This window comes from Myotis myotis, unplaced genomic scaffold, assembly GCF_014108235.1.
Source record: "Myotis myotis isolate mMyoMyo1 unplaced genomic scaffold, mMyoMyo1.p scaffold_m19_p_12, whole genome shotgun sequence".
Lineage (NCBI taxonomy): Eukaryota > Metazoa > Chordata > Mammalia > Chiroptera > Vespertilionidae > Myotis > Myotis myotis.
In genome coordinates, this window is record NW_023416316.1 from 23,865,773 (window position 1) to 23,884,127 (window position 18,355).

At 40.8% G+C, this 18,355-nt stretch overlaps 1 long non-coding RNA gene across 1 annotated transcript in view; it reads left to right on the forward strand.

Annotated features, from left to right (window-relative positions):
* Positions 1–18,355, forward strand: part of LOC118667260 — a 76,567-nt gene that overhangs the window by 47,379 nt on the left and 10,833 nt on the right. Inside the window, exon 2 of the long non-coding RNA XR_004971200.1 lies at positions 12,830–12,976. This is a non-coding gene — a long non-coding RNA (uncharacterized LOC118667260). The remainder of the gene's footprint in view (positions 1–12,829; positions 12,977–18,355) is intronic.

Consider the following 18,355-nt stretch of genomic DNA (forward strand, 5'->3'; position numbering starts at 1 on the left):
GGTAAAACCCAGCAGTCCAGTAGGGCTTGCCCAAAATCCTCTCAAAAGGGAGGCAGTGAAAAGGACAGGTTCTGCAGCCAGACTGCCTGGTTCCTGCCTTGACACTGCAGCTCAGCTTCTGTGTGTCCTTGGGTAAGTTAACTAACCTCTCTGCTCATTTTCCCCATCCCTAAAATGAGTGTAATCTTAGTACCTACTTCCTAAGGTTATTGTGAGAATAAAATGATTCAGTATCTGTAATGCCCTTAGCATAGCTCTGGGCACTTAGTAAGAACTAAGTAAACGCAAGCACTGCTGTTGTTACTATGAGGGCATCAGAAGCATCACTGCAGCCTAGGACAGTGATGGCTAACCTTTTGAGCTCGGCGTGTCAGCATTTTGAAAAACCCAAACTTAACTCTGGTGCCATGGCACATATAGAAATTTTTTGATATTTGCAACCATGGTAAAACAAAGACTTATATTTTTGATATTTATTTTATATGTTTAAATGCCATTTAACAAAGAGAAATCAACCAAAAAAATGAGTTTGCGTGTCACCTGTGACACGCGTGTCATAGGTTTGCCATCACTGGCCTAGGAGGAAGTAATCAACAAATGTCTGAACAGGTGTGGTAAGAAATGATGGCCACAGGTATGCCATAACTTCAGGGACTTGGGAAAGGAGGAAGCCATGATTGCCAATCTGTGACATAGGGAGTGTGTTTTCATGGGACCCTATGGGAACGTGCCTTGCAGTGCCCATACAGCTCATGCTCCATTTCCCAAGGAGGCAGCCCACTTGCTATACTTTTGAGGTGTTATTCCCCCTTGCTAGGTTTTGGAGAACCCGCTAGCTAGAAGGCCAGTCCTAATCCAGTTCTAGGTCATATTCTCAGATTGTAATTTTGTAGTAAATACATATCCTAATTAATAAAAGGCTAATATGCAAATGAACCGAATGGCAGAACGACTGGTCTCAATGACACACACTGACAACCAGAAGGCATATGCTTAATGCAGGAGCTGCCCCCTGGTGGTCATTGCGATCCCACAGGGGGAGTGCCTCTCACCAGAAGCCGGGTTCATGGCTGGCGAGCGCAGCAGCGGTGGCGGGAGCGGGGGGCGGGGAGTGGGCCTAAGCCAGCAGGTGGACATCCCCTGAGGGATCCCAGACTGTGAGAGGGTGCAGGCTGGGCTGAGGGACACCCCCTCACCCCCAGTGCATGAATGTCGTGCACTGGGCCTATAGTCCTATATAATAAAGAGCTAATATGCTAATTAGACCAAACAGCAGGACGACTGTCTGGACAACCTTTTGGACGAAGCCGGTGCTGCGATGGCTGAGGCAGCTGGGGCTGCAAGGGCCGAGCCCCTTGCATGAATTTCAAGCATCGGGCCTCTAGTATAAATATATTTGTTGTGGTCACCTAGTATCAAAATTCACTTTCTATGCTTTTGGAATCTAGTGTAAGATGTGGAGACAAGCAGGGCTCACTCCATGGCCGAGGCCAAAAGAGCCGGGTTTTATTTTCCCCCCTTGCAGCTTGAATTTGCAGCCCACAAATTTGAATCTGTGGTGAGTTACCTAAAGAAGCAGTGACAGTGTAGAATTCTTGTGGCTGTGGTATCCAGCATCCAGTGGTGGTTGTGTCAGTAGTTGTAGCAGAGTTTTCTAAGGGGCAGGTGGGGACAGTCCAGCTGTACCATCCAAAGTTCAGTGGTGGTGGCTTAGCGTCAACCCAGCTGTTCCTGTTATGTGGCCTTGGCAGTGGCTCTGGTTACCTATATTTTCTTGGTTTCTGCTTATATTTAAAGCCTAGCTCTTTCAATGAGTTCCTTTTTCTCAGTGATTAACCAGGGTTGGTCTTATTGTTTCCAACCGGAAACTGCCTAAGTCATGGATTTTCTGTGATCCACTGATCCAGTTCTGTTCCTACTGCTACAATGTCCATTTCTTTATGTCAGAGCAGATGTATTGGTTGTAGAAATGTCTAACCTTTGTCTATTGCAGTTGTTTAAATCTCAATTTTTAAAGTATAGGCTTTGCTCCCACACATAATCAACAATATTTTTGTCAGAAATTTGCTGTATTACTATAATATGCATTATATTTATTCAACTCACTTCATTTTTCAAACACCTACTGAACATTTTACCTTGTTCTAGGTGATGGTTAGGCTCTGAGGATAAAAGTCAAGTGAGACATGGTCTGTCATGCACGTATTTAGAATTATAGCTATTTATTTGCTGTATCGTGGTGAGACTGAAGTCAGCCACACACAAAGCACAAAAAAAACCCCCACAAAAAAACAGTCCAATGAATGGGTAGGCATAGGGTGGGGACAACAGTGTTAAAAATCTTGATGCAAAAGTTTGGCCAGCGTTGATTCATATTCAGGCTCTCATTTGGTGTGTTAAATAGGACAAGTTTCTTAAACTGTCTAAACCTCAGTCCATTCATTTGTAAAGTGACAACACTAATGCCTACATCCTTATTATGAAGTTTAGATGAGATAATGGATATAAAGTGATGAGCACAATGCTTGGTACATGAGTCAGCACTTAGCAAAATGATCGCCACATTCACGTAATGGAATAGACCGTTCAGCGGGGCAGTGTGCGGTAATTCCCAGGTTAAGTACACTTTCAAGATCATAAACTTTGCCTGGATAGTTTATATTAGTTACATAATCTCCTTGACCATTAGTCCCTCTTTTTTTTTTTTTTTTTTAGTACCTCTATTACATTATTCTTAACATGAGTAGTCAGAAATGTATGTTTTCTTCCAGTGTGGATAAACCACAGTTTTAAATAAAAGTAGGCAATGTTTTTTGCTTGTTTTTCTCTACTGGGTGCTATTTAGCAGCATTTTCAATGGAATTTTTGGCTGCAGCCTCATGTCGAGGCAATGTCCTTCATGGAATTTCTGTTTTGTCTCTGGGTTAGAGTAGTGGTATGATCTAGGCTTGAGAGTATGGTTTTTTCTCCTCAATTGCATAAATATGTACTTTACACAGAGTGAAACCTCTTTTCTTTTTCCTGCTCACTCATGGGCATTTGCCAGTATTTGATATAGAAGGAGTAACTTGTATATTTCAATATACTTATTATGCATGAATCTCCCCTCTAGCATTTCCTTCCCAGGAAGACCAAGAAAAATGATTCACTTATCCAATTTGCTATCTGATTTTTTTCCCTGAGCGTACCACTTTTAGACCCTGATCATTAAATTGTTATTCAGATTCTTCAGCCCACTTTTGAAAAAAAAATGTTATAAAAAGTATTTTATTGCCTTTGGAATCCTTTTCAAAGTATTTCTCAAGTTATATTTGGTCTAGTTTTCAGTTTATAGCTAACCTGCTATGTTTTGTGGACTTCTTTTTTTTCCCTTATATGGGTTAATTTTCTGTTATTAAAAACTAATTTTCTAAAGCCCCTGAAAAAATTTTCCCCCCATCAACTAGATAGATGGGTTTTTTGTTTATTTGTTCATTTATTCATGAGAGAGTTCTTAGTTCTTTTAAAAAATGTTTTTAGTTATTTCTTTTAGAGAGAGAGGAAGGAAGAGGGATAGAGAGATAAAAACATCGATGAGAGAGAAATATCACCGATTGGCTGCCTCCTGCACGCTCCCCACTGGGGATTGAGCCTGTAACCCGGGCATGTGCCCTGACCTACAGGAAATCAAAACAGTGATCTCTTGGTTCATGGGTCGATGCTCAACCACTGAACCACACCAGCCAGGTTCTTAATTAAAAATTTTTTTGGGGGGGGGATACTCCCTTCCCAATCGATGTACAACTTTATTCTTGTCTTCTGGGGAGGTGTTTGAAAAACGGTTCCAGGTTTCCTTTTTATTTTTGGTTCTCATTCATTTCTGCCCCCACGCTGACACCTGCATTTGCTTATGCTGAAATCAGTGGAAATTATACCAAGCAGGAATTGTAGATTCCAGTGCTAGCATTGCTTCAAAGTTACTGCATGACTTTGGTTAGGTCATTTGACTGCTTTGCCCTCCAGTTTCCTCATCTGTGAAATTAGGGAAGTTTACTAACAAGTATTTTATTAGGCACAAATTATCTGGTAGGCACTGTGCCAGGTGTTAGAAAATCTATAGTGAGCAAAAGAGTCAAGATGCCTCCTCTCATGGAATGTGTATTCTATCTTAAATGGTACAAACTACAAGGAATGTTTGAGTTTCTAGCTCTTAGTGTACAGGATAGGACAAAAGTAGTTTTACAGGTGAGAGTACATGAAGCACAGTTTATTCTTGTATTAATATATATTAGTTATTGTAATATTTTCCACATAAACAACTGTAAACTCACTTTTACCCTGTCTTGTCTAATAAACTAGAGGCCTGGTGCATGAAAATCGTGCACAGGTAGGGTCCCTAGGCCTGGCCGGCAATCAGGGCCAATTAGGGCCTTCTGGCTGCCGGCTGGGGCCCTCCTTCCCCAGCTGCTGGCTGCTGGCTGAGGCCTTCCTTTGTTCCGTGCCACCCCCTGGTGGTCAGCACATGGCATAATAAGTGGTTGAACTCCCTGCTGGTCAAACTCCCGAGGGGACAATTTGCATATTAGCCTTTTATTATCTAGGATGGGACTTCCATTTCATTCCAAAATCTCTTTTGAACAGGATAGAAAAAATGTCACATGTGTGAAGTTGTTTTTTGGGATTCCTTCAACTTAAAATAAATACCTCACAGTTTGTCTTACAGGGTGTTCCATAGAAACCAGTGTGAGTTGCTCTACTAGATAGGATGTAGGTCAAAAGCTGCATACTACATCCATCCCCTTGTTAAAGTGGATCTTAAGGCACTTTGGAAATACACTTCAAATCTCTGCTTTTAGACACACATTAAAAAAACAAACTGGAATAATTACCACTGGCCTTTATTTAGATTTTGGAGTCAGTATCAGTGAATGAGGAAATTAACGTTTTCTTATTACTGTCAATACTTACTGAGTTATAAAATTGCCTTTAGTTGTAGACCATAAAGCCCTTTACTGTGATGAGTAAAATAGTAATAAATAATAATGGTAAAAATGTAAATTTTATTTTTTGGATGACAAATAGCATGTGACATATGCCTTGCAAAAATAATGGGCTGGTAAATCTTTAAACTTACTTGTCAATGGGTTATTAGTGTTACAGGAACTATCACAGTAGGAGTCCTTAAAAGGATATTTAAGCCAAGTCTTCTCTTCCTTTCCCTTCATATTCCATTTAATTTAATGGGAGCTATTTGTGGCCATGTAGTAAGAAAAGGTTGGAATTATATTGAGGTAATTTTGGAACTATTATCAGAATGGATGTAGCTGAAATAATTGTTTGTAACAAATAATAGCTGATAGGAAAAATAAAATAGAATGAAAGATGTAAGAAAGTGCCAGAAAATAACGGATGAACTGGTGGAAAATCCAGAAAGCATCTTGTTTGATTTTTATGGGAAGAAATTAAAGAGTAAATGGCAACTTTCTGTTTCTCAAATTCTGTCTTTATTCAGGGGTAATAATTTTTGTCTCAGTCCTCAATTATCATACATGCATTTTTTCCTGTTCATGAATTCATATTACATTTTCTTAACATTATGGCTGTAATTTCATTTGTCTCCTTAGATTAATCTTCTAAAATTTTAGGAAAAATAATCGCAGTTACTGAAAGGAGGTAGAGTCCAGTATTCTGAAAATGTTCATGCATATGCACACTTATGCAAAAATAACCGTAAGAGAAAATACAAAGTAGTGCCAAAGGAAAATTGGAGGTAAAGAGCTATTAAGATTTCTGAGGAGGAAAAGAGCACTTCCGAATTGGAAGAAAAGGGAACAATCTGTGCTTAGAATCCATACTGGCTTTAAAAGATAGTGAATTTAGGGCATTTAGAGAGGCAGGGAACACTCTCTAAGTGGAAAGAGTAGTAGCCCTAATCAGGTATAGGAGGAAAGTATGTTGGCTTGGACTTAACTGAACTTTGGTTCAACTTTCTCTAATTCCTAGTTTCATCTGTAAAAATGGGAATAATGACATCATAACCTTGCTGCAGGGTTTTGTGAGTTTTAAATGGCATAATAGAGTGGAAATTCCTAGGAAAATTTCTGCAAAAAATAGGTCATGGACAAAAGCCCTCTCTTCCTTTTTCATGTAAAGCTGGAGAACATTGGAGGCCAGGTGAGGAGCTAGCTGGAGCCTTCATCCTGGTTCTGCCATTGATTAGCTACATGACCTGGGGCAATTTATTTAACCTTGTTCAGTCTCAGAGTTCTCGTCTCTAAAATGGAGATAATACTAGTGCCAATGTCATAAAGTTGGTGTAAGGAGTATACAAGTTAGTTCAGGAAAGAGTTTATAAAATATGTGCACAGACTATGTACTTATTATTTTTCATAGGTCCTGAGGAGCAACTGAAAGTTTTGAGTCAGGGGGTAGGGGAGAGGGCCTCGATCTTCTCTTTAGAAAAGTCAATGTATTGGTGTTTTATGAATAGGAATTGGGTGATGAAGGATTGGGGAGAGATGAAAAATGGGGAAGGCTAATTAAGAGATTGGTAAACACTTGGGATCAGAGACTCAGAGCCTGATGAATAACGATGGTAGCAGGGATGGAGAGGACCTGTCACTTGGACTGCAGATGTGCTTTTTAAACTTCAATGTGCACAGGAATCTGCTGGAGATCTTGTAAAGTGCAGGTTCTGGTTTAGTAGATCTAGGTGGGGCCTGTGATGCTAGTTTACAGCCACCACTCGGAATAATAACAAGGGTTTTGAAGGCAGGACAGGAGCCCTCAGAATAGGAGGAGTTGACCATTGATTGTCATGGGGGTGGGAAGGAGACAAAGGAATGGTGAATTTTCATAGAAGGAGCTAAATTGGGATGGAAAACTATGAACTCGGATTGACATACTGACCTCGAGTTCCCCCCCCCCCCAAATTTAAGTATACCGTAAAATATTGTTAACTACATGCATACTATTGTACAGCAGATTTCTAGAACTTATTCCTCCTTCAAAACTAAAACTCGACACTCATATTATTATTCAGCTCAAGCTTCTGTAACAAACTGCATTAGATAGGACCGCTTAAATAACAGACATTTATTTTCTCACTGTTGTGGAGGCTGGAGGTCTGAGATCAGGAAGCAAGCATCATGGGTTTCCTGTGAGGTCTTTCTTCTTGGCTCATAGGTGGTTGCCATTTTGCTCTGTGCTCATGTTGACCTCAAGTTCTTGAAATTGGAGTTTTAGAAAGTAGAAGAGTATAATGCCAAAAGGGGAGATTTATTAGAAGACTTGGATTAAATCCTACCTCCAGCAATGATCAGAAAGATGACTTTGGGCTGTAGCTCTTTATCTCTAAACTAGAGATAAAGAAATCTCTAGAAAAGATTCGTGCAATAGGCCTTCCCTTCCCCTGGCTGCCGGCACCAGTTTTCCTCTGGCACCTGGGACCCAGGCCTTTGCTCTGGCTGGAGGCGCCTTCAAGTCTTCACTCCGCCGCTTCGTGCATATGTATGCAAATTAACCGCCATCTTTGTTGGCTATTAATTTGCATATCTCGCTGATTAGCCAATGGGAGGTGTAGTGAAGGTACGGTTAATATAAATCTTTGTCTATTATTAGATAGGATGGGAGACGACAACGACTGCTTCAAAGGACTGTTTTATGGATGAATGGAGAAACCTTGTTGTGAAAACTCCCATGGTGGCCAGCACATAGGTGGCACTTACTGAATAAAAATTAACTTTGTAGATGGTGGAATTTATGAACTAATCCGGCCCCTGATCTAGGAATATGTAGGAATAACATATGTTTTTCCTACAGTGCATGTACCGATTACTTCAAACTGTACAGTAATTTGACAGCCTTCTGAACTTTATGTTTTCTAAGTATTCATTAGCTGACATAATTTCAGGGGACTTGAATGCCAGGATTGGCAGCGGTTCCACTGGAGCTACATCCATCAGAAACCTGCAATTGTCAGATTCTTCCTTTTAAGGCACTTCTCCAGGAATAACTGTCTGAATCAAAGAGGAAAATATCTGGTCAAACTTATTTATAATAATAGTCCAATAACGGTAAATAGCAGGCTGTGGGATAAATCTGTGGACTTTCACTTATGTTTCCAACTAAGGGCAGCATTATTGATGATTGAAGAATTAGCTCTTCAGAGCTTATTTGCAACCTTGAGTTGGATATTTCACGCTGGTGGAAAGTAAACGTTTTCCTATTAAACTTAATTTGAGCTTTCAAAACGGTCCTTGCATCTGTTCCTACACATACTCAAATTAGTGAGATTTTAGGGATAAGGTTAAACTGAAGTGAACAAATACATTTATGATAACAAAGGATTTATGGCACATATTTTATTCTGGAAGTCTTCATGAATAATTATTTATAATATCAACAAATCGTGGTTATACTACTATGTTGCTGGACTATGCAAGAACAAGTACTTTCATCTCTTGCTTCATAAAAGAGATCAGAAAGAAATTCCAGGCCATATTATCAAGATATTATCTTAAATATAACTGAGATCAAGTCATCCAGAGACTCATTAAGACATAAGTCTTTTAAAAATGACTTCTCCTTTCCAAAAATTAAATTACATAAAATGTGCAGGAATATTTTGGGCTCACCAGCAGGGACACTGACAATGCAAATCTGGGGTCTTCAACTTCAGTATGAGAAAATTAAAATCACGTGCATGAATTGACTACTACCCAAAACATTTAAATTTCCATGCTGCCTCTATTTTGTTGTCTCCAGTATTCTCAATAGCCAGAATCCATTATTTTCATCAACTCTAAAAAAATAAAAATAAATAAGATCCAGTTTTTTGAGGCTGAAAAGGGCTCCAGAAGAAAATCTCTGCTGCTAAGTCTGTCAGGCATGACTCAGTGGTTGAGTGTGGACCTATGAACCAGGAGGTCACAGTTCGATTCCCGGTCAGGGCACATCTCCAGGTTGTGGGTGTGTGGGACATGCAGGAGGCAGCTGATCAATGGTTCTCTCTCATCATTGATGTTTCTCTCTCTCCCTCTTCTTTCTTCTCTGGAATCAATAAAAATATGCTAAAAAAAAAAAAAAAGAAAATCTCTGCTGCCAGAATTATTTTGATCTTGCTTGAGTAGTTGACTGAAGTCCTTGTCAACCTTAATTAACACCACAGGTATGGTTCGCTCAACATGAACACTAAGCGTTGTTGACTCTAGATTCAAAAAGGGAAACCTTCCATCTCCTGGAATTGCAGAACCTTGCATTAAGGCTGTCAGAGACATCTTCAAAATAACATCACATTTCTTCTTTAAAAAAATCTCAATCTAATTGCTTGCTTGCACAGGAGCTAGCCAGTTCTAGGTATAAGCTTTTTTTTTTTTTTTTTTTTTAATAGATAGTGACTATTAAAATATTTGTTGAATGAGTGGATTCTGTTATTTATTTTATCTCCTCCAAAGAATAACTGAGACCTTTGTGAAACTTTTGTCTGGATACATTATTTTCCCCCTGTAATCTTCTCTTTCCTGTATCTAACTATCATTGGTCCAATAATCTGAAGGAGAAACCCGGAAGTTATCCTGGTAACCTCCTGCCCTCCCCATATCCATTCAATTTCCAACACTTGCTGACTTTTACATCCTAAATGTGTGTTGATCCTATTCTCTCCTTCGATCCCTTCTGGCACTATACAGGCTCCAGGCCTCACCCTACTCTCTGGGCTTTTAGAATAGCATCCTAATGGCTTTCTCTTGTCACCAGTAATGACATCCTCTGATTTATCCTTCTGAGTATTATATTTAAAATACAAATTTGATCAGTTAATTTCCTTTTAATGGCTCTCCATCATCCCCAGTAAAACAAACAAACAAAAAAACAACTAAGCTCCTGGCATAAAATCTAAGCCTTCTGTGATTTGGCTTCAGTGAACCTCTCAGGTTTATTTTCCACCTGCTGCTCACTGCCTAACACTGTGCTGCAGCAGGTCTTTCATTTGGGGCACTACTGACATTTGGGGCTGGATCGTTTTTTTGTTAGGGGCGGGGCGCCTGTCCTGTGCCATTGTAAGATGTTTAGCAGCATCCCTCACCTCTACCCACCAGATGCAGTGGTATTCCCTTCTCTTACTTGACAACCAAGAGTAACTCCAGACATTGCTGAATGTCCCCTGGTGGGCAAAAGTGCCCCTGGTTGGGAAGTAGAAGTTGGGTGGTGAATCATAAACTCTTCACACACACCAGGCTACGTAGAACCACTCCTTTGCTTTTGTTATGTTCTTTTTGTTGTTGTTTTTTTTTCTTTGTTTGTTTTTGTTCCTGGAAAGCCTTTCTTCTTTGCCTAATGCAGGAAGAGAGGAAAAGAATCTGTCCTTGCCCTTCTTTTGTCTCCTCCTAAGAGGAGGAACTAGCAATCGATTGGTTAAGTGCCAGGACACTGATTGGATTATGAATGAGTTAATTTCTTTGAAAGAACCACATAGTGAGTATAACCCACTCTTCATTTTTAAAAAATCAATTAATACATGAATTCATACTTATAAAAATTCTAATAATATAAGACATAGAATTAAAAGTTAAAGTTTCGCAGGGTCAAACCATTCTAATTAAAAGAATTGTTTTGATAAATACTGCTCCAATATTATCACCACAGCCCCTTGGAGCTCCAGGATTGTGTATGGATTGAGGCTAGGTTGGGTTACCATATGGTGGGAAACTATTCACTTTGGTATGCTTGCTAGGATTATTGAAGCAGGCATTCATATTTCAGGCCTGCCTAGCTCAAACAAAGAAATGTCAGTAGAACTTCTAGAGCCCATGTGGTCCATCCCTTCTCCAAATCCTTACAATTCCTTTCCCTTCTATTTGCATTAAAATCCACAAACCATCATAATCATCAGAGCTGTTAGTAAGAAAGAGAGACTTGACGTTTTGTGATGTACCTACAATGCTACAAACATCAGTCCATAGAGCAGCCCAGAGATTCCATTTCAGAGTCCTGGGATCTCTATTTTTTACCAGTCCTTCCTCCTTTCCCAAGACAAATCTGATGTGCAGTCCTGTGTGAATGCCAGTGACTGAAGAGCTACAGATGAACATGTATGTAGAAAGATGCATCAAGGTACCCAACCTTTTGACAGTTGAGTTTGCCACCTCATATTCGTGTGGAATCAGCATGTAGCATCCACACTTAAAAAATCCCAAGTTACAGAAATCCTTATAGCAGCTGTAAGAAAAGATGTCTATGTGCCTATTTCCCTAAATACTAAGGAAGCCTTAAAAACAAACCAGGTGAAGAGGAAATACCTGCAAGGGGTCTTTCTTAAGATAACAAAAACATGCCCGGTGGTAGGGAAATGGGGCTATTTTCATAAAGGTTTCCAGCTATGGGAATAAAGGGTGAGAGAAATCCTTTCCATGTAAGATGAATTCTACAGAACTCATTTTTTAAAAGGGGAACTTAAAAATAACTCTTTCTCCTAATTCTTTTGATTATTATTTTTTAATCCTTTCTCACCTCTTAGGATCCCATGGGAGGTTGCTAAGAATAGCGGGGTGAAATGTTCCTAGTAGTGAAAATGAGGATAATGGAGAAAACTAGAAAAATGCATTGAACATTCGGATGGAGACAAACCTGACTACAAAACTGTATCTGTGCTGTGATTACAACTGTAAAAATTCCATCTGCATATGGACAGGGACTGAAAGGGAGCATGAAAAAAAATATAAACAGTTTGGTTTGTAGGATGGCAGAATTTTGGGTGGCTTTTTCCTTCTTTTATTTTGAGTTTTGTCAATGTTTTTGTAATGTTTTATAATAAACAATACTATAAAAAAAAGCAGCCGAACCTGATGACTAATTATTGTTAGAAAGAGGAGCTTAGCGTCAACTCTATCAGAGCTAAACTGCTGCTTTTGGCAGAGGGTCTCCAACATTATTAGGTTGATAACATCAGGTAACCTTAACCAAGGAGTCAACTCTTTCTGGTCCATAGGAGCATTTTCCCCCAGCCAAGGCCATCTGGCAGGCATACCAGGTTTTAGTGCAACTGGGGCCATAAGGAGGGTGTTTGGTTTTGTTGTTTTTATCTTATTTAAAAAAAAATAGTTGAAAAGGTTGATTGGTTACACCTGCCCTAAGAAAGGTCTTGGACCCAATCCTTATCTACAGTACAGGGTCCTTAAAAGTGTTCATCGAAGTGTGTGAGTGGGTTCCAACTCCATTTTGAGGAAACTACTGATGTCACCTGCAGGCACCCCTGCAGCTCATCTTTGTGCAGAAATGAAATGGCAAGAATACAAGTCAGGTTCTTAAGAAGCTGACAACAGAATGTCAGCTCACTTCCTGCACATCTGGTGTTTAAAGCATATGGATAATCAACATCATAGACTATTGGCACTTCAGGCACTTGTCAGGGAATTCATTCCTGAAGTGACTTATAACTGCGCACTACCTAAGGCTCACCCAAGACATCATATTGGGGAGACACAGTTTAATGGAGGGGCGATCTCTCCCTTCCTCTTCTAGGAGCTCTCATCTCTGTTCTTGCGTTTTGCTGTAGTCTCAGGAAGCAACATAGCTGGGCTGGATTACCTCTGCTCCTGACGGAAATGCTTCCACTGAGTTAAATGTCTAATATTATGCTTTGAGCCTTTATGAGATTCAATATCAGAATAGTCCATGGGAACAATGTTTTTGAATTTTTTTGGCAAATATTTTTGCTGAGGATGTTGGGCCTTATGTTACCTAAAATCTGTTATTAAAAATATACATGATAAATTCCCTCTGGATTTAGGACATCAGCTTTTCTTTGCTCGTAACACAGGTTAGAAACTGGGTGTTTCTCTTTGTACCTTAGGTACCAGGAAACTTATGGTGTCTCTCTCCTACTCATCCACGGGGTGTTCCATACAGATCAGGGGAGGTGATGAACTCAGCGGAGTTGGGCACAACAAGGAGGATACCATTTGGTGCCCATTTAGTTGCTGTGCCTGTTATGGCTTAGGTAAGTACCATGCTTCCAATTTTAATGATCCCATGAGAATTTTTTTCTCCAAGAATTAGTTGTTCCTGAAGTGCTAGATTTTCATAAAGGAAGGAATGCATTTCATTTTCTATAAATATCAAAATTAATTACTCATTGTTATAACTATTCATAAAAAATCAAAATTAGATGAGCATAGATTTTTTTTTAAGCCTAGAAGAGATCCATGTTATTATAGCATTTACAGCTCTATTATTTAAGGAAATTATGACATAAGGTTTGTCATTAAATTAAGCCAATACCTTTGCCTAAGTCCTAAGAAGAAATGTGTTAAAACTGGTGGGTAAAACGATGGTGTCTTATTATGAAAAGTATAGGAAATTGAGTAGCATTGCTTTTGTAGAATTCACACCAGTGTATCTAGTTGAAAACATATTCATTCATTTGCTCATTCATTCTTTCCATCATTCATCATGTGAATCTAACATGTTCCAGGGACCATTTTAGGTGCCGAGGATTCATCAGTGAACAGAACAGACAGAACTGCCTGCCTTTACAGAATTTATATTCTAACCTGTGTGTGTGTGTGTGCGTGTTTGTGTGTGTGTGGCAGGAAGGCAGTCAACAATAAACAAATAAATATACATGGTATGACAGTTGGTGTTAAGTGCTATGGAGAAAAGTCAAGTGGGTAAGGGAGAGATAGGATGCACTGGATATGGGGTGGAATTTGCTATTTTAAACAGTGTGACCAGGTGGCATGTGAGCAGAGATCGGAAGGAGAGCTACATGAGTTTCTCTAAGAAGAGTTTCCATGCAGGGAGAACGTGTTGTGCAAAAACCCCAAAGCAGGAGTGTGCTCGGTGTGTTTGAGGAAAGCAAGGAGGCCGATGGGGCAGGAACAGAGTGTGGGGGCAGAGTGGTGGGAGGCCAGAGAGGGAGTAGGGAGCCTGGTTATATAGGCCATTTAAAGGGCCTTTAAAAATGAGACTATAGAAAATTGAAGCATTTCAAGCAGGGCAGTAACATGATCTGACATGTTTTAAAAGCATCATCTGGTTGCTTTGTGGAGAGGACGCTGTAGAGAGGAGATGTGGGAAAAGTGGGTGCAGGAAGCCTAGTGAGGAGATTATCTGATGGTCATTTAGACTTGGCTTGCCATGGAGAGAAGTGGTCAGATTCTGGATCTAATTTAAAGGTAGAGCCACTGGGATTGCTGACTGTTAGGATAGGAGTCAGGAAAGAAAGATTAGTGTTTGGTCAGAGCAAGTGCCTCAAGGAATGAAAAGAATGAAGTTGCTATTATACTGGCTGTGACTGGCTTATCTCACATACGCATCATGTCCTCACGGTTCATGCATGTTGTAGCACGTGTCAGCATTTCTGTCCTTTATAAGGCTGAATAATATTCGTTGAACGGATATACTGCATTCTGCTTATCCATTTATACATTGCTGGAACCACAGTGATGTTTATTAAATATTACCACTCTTAGAAACTGACAGTAACTTATTCCCATCATTCTTAGGATAAAGCAAAAGTCTTTATTATGTTTTACAGGGCCTCCACCTAACATTGCAGCCTTCATTCTGCTTACGTGCCCTTGACTCTTCACTTCAGTCAGGCTGCCTGACCTTGCCCTAGTCTTTTCCACATCTGATCTCTGCCTCAGCTTTTCCCTAGGCCGATGGCACTATTTTTTTTTTTGCAGAATAAGCCCAACCTGTTCCTCAGGACTCAGTTCAAGATGTCACCTCCTTCAGGACACTTTCCCCCTTTTGTCCAGGCTGGGTTAGGTATCCTCTTTTTTGTACTGGCAGAATCCCCTGAACTTCTCTTTACCAATGCATTGGTCACTCTTGGAGTGAAGACGATGTTGTAATTATCAGTTTATTCCTGGAGTCTACTATACTTTTATGCTCAATACATTTCTGTTGAACGAATGAGTAATGGAGTGGGCAAAGATCTGGGGGCAGGGACGATGCGGGCATTGAGGCAGTGGCCTGTGTGTGTGACTACCTCCAGGCCACCAAACGTGAGGGGGCAATCCCGTGTAGCCCACTGAACGCTGGCTGCCTTCACACCCATGACTGAGGCGTTTGGTGCTCACAGTGCGAGTCATGATGCACTGAGACCCACATTCCTCGGCCCTCAGCGGTTAGGGGTTTTGGTACTCTCAGCTTAGCTTTACTCTTTCGCTCTTTTGGTAAATGATGCTGACACCCTTCCTGCCTCTGTTCTCTACCAATTCTTTCCCTCCCTCTACTCCCCCTACTCTGAACTTAGAAATAAAGTCATAGGTTTAGGTCACTTAAACAAAAATGAGACTTTATTCTGTGAAATAAGTGTTTCGTTTGTAAAAGAATCAATGGGCTATTTTGGATCAAATAACTGTGTTTTCTTTAGCCATTTAAAAGGGCCTATTTTCATTTTTTGAAGCCATTGCCTTGTGAAAGGACCTAAGAATATCCCCAACTTCGTGTTAGATCCCATAATTACGTTTTCCCATTTTGAAAGCAGTTATGCAGTCCTTACAATAAGAGTCAGTGCAGCCAAAAATAAACCTCAGGCAGTTCATATTAACTGGGTAATAATAACAGGCAACTAGGAGGCTCGGTGTCCAAATATGATGAAAACAGGAAGTTCATTACACAAGCTGTTCTTTCCTGATAGATCTGAATTCTTAAAGCCTTAACTCAAAAATAATCCCTTCAGGTTATAAATAAAAGCAGAGAATTGTCTCTTACTTGTGGCTTAATGGGGATGATAACATTGTAGCTAAATAAATCCACATGGTTATGATTGAATGTAGCACTGGAACGTCTGTGCTGGGAGAGGAGAAAGTGAGTTTGGGGACCCCTGCCCTCTCAGACAGGCAGCTTTTCTTATCCTGGGCACCAGTTGCCAAGGAGATATTGCTTTACTTGGGTACAATGATAGGAAAGCAGAACACCTTCAGGTGTGGAAAGTGCTTTTAGCCAGGCCTGCATGGCTCAGTGGTTGAGCATTGACATGGAGGTCACGGTTTGATTCCTGGTCAGGGCTCTATCTCCAGTATGGGGCGTGCAGGAGGCAGCCAATCCATGATTCTCTCTCATCATTGATGTTTCTCTCTCTCTCTTCCTCTCTGAGATCAATGATATATATATATATATATATATATATATATATATATATATATATATATATTTTTTTTTTTTTTTTAAAGAAAGTACTTTTATTTTTCCTGGGGGAGAAAATGTATGAGCAGAACAACCCCAACTGTAAGTGTCGGTTACATATTGTAAATGTCAATCCTGGATTTTTCAGGGTGAAGTGGGAATGAGACCCAAAGGAAGAGGTTAAGCTCCCTTCCTTATACAACTCCTTTTCTCTATTGAGTGTCACTGATTGCAAATTTTCAGATTTTCTTGATTAAAATAAGGTGAGCATGAAGAAAAATGTTAATTTACGTAACTAGAACAAACCCCACCCGTTCCCTTCCTGAAACCAAACCCTAGCCCTCCAGGTGTCACTGGGCATTGTGAGGGGTCATGTGACCTTACCATTCACCTCCTTTTTGGAAATCTCTCATTAGTTGTTACCACGGCCACCAGTAGGGTTCCCCTGGCCCAAGCATCAATCCCATCTTTCTTTAATTTCCTGTAATACAGTGGAGGCCTGGCTGGGAGTTTAATCAAGACAGGGTTGGGGTGGGGAAGAGAATGGGAAGGACGAAGAGGTGTCCACCATGGAGAATGACAAGTGCACACTGATCTGGCGGTTTTCTCTCCCAGGTCAGTAACGTCTGCAGGGTTTGCCTCAAACAAAAGTGTATGCTTGGGAGGGGGGTGGTTTGGGGACATGGGGCATACTTCCCCCTTCTGGGAGAGTGATCTTTATTTTTTTCATATACAACAAATCTAGGAATATACCCCAGGAAGGGGGTCCACTTTGGAAGTGATAATGTATAGGGCCAGTCACAGTGGGTCTCGGGAGGGCCACATTGCCAAGACCTCACATTTGAGAACAGCCTCAGGTGTGGACTTTGGATGTTATTTCCAAGTGAGGTTAAACACACAGCCACGGACACACACTGATATAATTGGGGAGCAGGGAGGGGAAGGAGGACATCACACAAGACTTTAAACTTGTCTTCTATGACCAGATCATATTAGCTGTTGAGTACTATCAATTTTATATTTTGTAAAACTGTGACTAGCACAATTATATTGCACTATATATACGTATTGAGTGTAAACATTAGGGCAGGGGTCCTCAAACTACGGCCCGCGGGCCACATGCAAATACAAATATTGTATTTGTTCCCGTTTTGTTTTTTTACTTCAAAATAAGATATGTGCAGTGTGCATAGGAATTTGTTCATAGTTTTTTTTTTTAAACTATCGTCCGGCCCTCCAACGGTCTGAGGGACAGTGAACTGGCCCCCTGTTTAAAAAGTTTGAGGACCCCTGCATTAGGGTGTATCACAATTCTTGTAATCCTGTTGACATTTCTTCACTTTCTAAAATCCTGCCATTCTCAGAAATTGGGAGTGGTCTGGCCTCTGAGAGGCCCTGACTGTAGCCTTTCTCTGCCCTCGATGCTGCCCGCGGAGCATGGTGGCCTTCTCTAAGAGAAGGAGGAAGAGTGGTTGCTCCAGAGGGATTTACAGAGATATTCCCTCGTGATGGAGCAGTGCAGTGGTTCTTAAACTTACACGGCAACAAACTCTCCTTGGTAGCTTGTTAGAAACGACCTACGATGCACTGAGAATTTCTGGCCCAGACCCAAGATCTTGGTTCAGGGCGTCTGGGATTACTCTTTGAAAAGCCCTGCTACCGATTACAGAGGCAGCTGTTGGGGAAGGTCAAATTATAGAAGTCTCCTTTGGGAAATATGTAATGATTCCCCCGGGAACAGTGAAAACTCTGTCTTAGAGAGAGGTTTCCCCACTAGGATCAATAAAGAAACAGGCAAGGGACCTGGCAGGTGAGAGAGCAGAGGCAGGGCTGGTTGGCAAGCCTGGCTGCGGAGAGCTGGGAGCAAGTGAGGAACTGTTTGAATGAGCAGACTGTGGGGGAGGCGGTCATGCCAGAGGGACATGGGATGCGGGCAGCTTCTGGGGGAACCTCGGTGGAGGGGAGTGGCAGAAGGCCTCAGGGTAGAGTGGGCACGTCCTAGAGCAGTGGTTCTCAACCTTCTGGCCCTTTAAATACAATTCCTCATGTTGTGACCCCAACCATAAAATTATTTTCGTTGCTACTTCATACTGTAATGTTGCTACTGTTATGAATCGTAATGTAAATAGCTGATATGCAGGGTGGTCTTAGGCGACCCCTGTGAAAGGGTCGTTCGATCACGAAAGGGGTCGCGACCCACAGGTTGAGGGTCAGAACCTTGAGTATAAAGCTGAGGAAG